At 41.6% G+C, this 2,307-nt stretch overlaps 1 protein-coding gene across 6 annotated transcripts in view; it reads right to left on the reverse strand.

Annotated features, from left to right (window-relative positions):
• The window catches only part of Meis1 (Meis homeobox 1), a 137,019-nt gene that overhangs the window by 111,339 nt on the left and 23,373 nt on the right, over positions 1-2,307 (reverse strand). The window lies entirely within an intron of this gene.

A 2,307-nucleotide genomic window follows, 5' to 3' on the forward strand; every position in this document is an offset into this window, starting at 1 on the left:
GGACAGGGATGGCATCCATTTGACTCATCATTGCATCTTGAGCTTCAAGCACAAAGCTTGACTGTGACCAGTCAGGAAATGTGTGTTGAATGAATGAATTGTTCCTGACTATCTACAGATAAAATTAGAGGTCCTTACCCTGGTATATTAAACCCTTCCTAATCTTCTGCAGGGACATTCCTCTCCTTGTTCCTTGAGCTCCAATGACACCCAACCACATGGGATTTCTGGAAGACATTCTGTTGCCTACCACTCTAGGCCCATGTTTCCCTCTGCCTGGACTATCCTGCCCAAACCTGCTTGACCTTGGACACTGAAGACCTCCATCTTGCTATTTGAGGCACAGTCCACCTACCTTCCTCAACAAGCCTTCCTAATATACATGCATAGTCCCCAGGATGAGTGAACATCTGCTTCCCTAAGCACTCAGAGCACCCCATGCACATGACTGTCATTTCACTCTGCCTTGTGATAACCTGTTGTGACCATCTACAGTTCTACATTCTGAATGTTTTGGACTATATCTTATTCATCCTTAGAGATTCCATTCTAGGAAAATGTCTGTATAGAGTAGATACAAATGTGTTTGAATAAATGAGTAGCTTAAGCAATATATAGGTTATTTCTGTGTTAAAGTGTGATCTCCAATATTAGACATGGTAAGACATTTTAAAAAAACTTGTACAATTTAAAAACATCTCACATACTTGCATTCACACACTCAAATATATAAATATACAGTAATACCTAGTTGCAGCATAACACAGGAAAAAAAAAGAGGAAATAAAATGTATAACTAGACAGATCCATGTCTAAAAGCTGGCAATGGGGCACTTACATGGTCTTAGACAAGGCACAATCTTTCTAAACCCTAATGGCCCAAAATATAAAAGGGGGGATACAAAAATACTGCCCTGCAGACATAACATATGTAAATTGCCAAGCATGCAGCAAGCACTAAATAAAAGGCAGTCACTATTGTTCTCAATGTAACGGCATGGATTGACCCAGCCGACCCTGGAACATCTACATACAGGTGTGTTCAGCTTGTGTGCATCTGGGAAGAAGGGTGAACCCGCGCGGGCTCCATGCACAGCTTGCTAGGCCTTGAGCTGCCTCCCAGCTGCTGTGTGCTCAGGGAACGCAAACTGATCTCAGTTTCACCTTGGAATAACATGATTTTACAGGTGGTTCGCTCCTCCCCACCCCATCAAGTTTAATTTGATATCTAATATTTATAAATCACTTTACAGTATACAAAGCACTTTGATGTACCCTCTCAGCTGATCATTCATCGTATCTGGATGATGCCAGAATCATTTTTTAAACCAAAAATAAATAGTTAAAAACAACAATAAAAACAATTAAAAAAAAAAAAAACCCAACACTTCTACCCTACTGTTCCCATTCAAAAAGGTGGATAAATACCACTGGTGTGGTGTACTCCTATAAGCCTAGCGATTTGGGAGACTAAGGCAGAAGGATTAAAAGTTCGAGGCCAACCTCAGCAACTTAGCAAGATCCTGTCTCAAATTTTACAAAGTTTAAAAAAAGGGCTGAGAATGTAGCTTCATGGTAAATTGCTTCTGGGTTCAATCCCCAGAACCAAAAAAATAAAGAACAAAGGTGAATAATTGAACCCAGCAATCTTGACTTTGAAGAGGTCAGCTAACGGCTATGAAGAAATTAATGAAATGATTACAGTGTTCCCAAGTGTAAAGTCAGGCTGCACCCACCATAGCCAGATTTCTCCTTGGGGATGTCTGTTTCCTCCCTCAAATCACTGGGGTCTCTTTAGTAAATGATTTCTAGTGGCCTGAAGGAGCTGGCACATCTCCAGAAGGGAGCAATTCAGTCCCTTCTGATCAAGGGAGTCACCAAGCCACCTGGGAATGCACCAATGTGCATTCCTTTTCCACATCTGCACGTGTCCATATGCACATACACACATGCATACTGCACTGGCCCATGTAGCAGAGCAGATAGGGTCACTGGATGGCACCACACCACACTGTCAGAAGAGCCACATTGAGTTAGCCCCGCCCCCTCAACTTTTTACCCCTGTCTAAACAGGGTCTCTCATAATCCTTAAAGGCTCATAGTTCCAGTCAACATGATTCTCTATATACCCACCCCCCAATCAATGATGCTATCCAAAGAAAGGGACCAAGAAAGATCCATACACAGAGAAATTGTGGTGAGAAACAGATACATATTCACCTGTGTGTACTGGTAACTGGGGAAGGAGGAATGCTGATTTTTTTTTTTTTTTTAATGTTTATGAGCATTTAAGGTCTGAAATTTGCT

Source organism: Marmota marmota, unplaced genomic scaffold (genome assembly GCF_001458135.2).
Source record: "Marmota marmota marmota unplaced genomic scaffold, marMar, whole genome shotgun sequence".
Taxonomy (NCBI): Eukaryota; Metazoa; Chordata; class Mammalia; order Rodentia; family Sciuridae; genus Marmota; species Marmota marmota.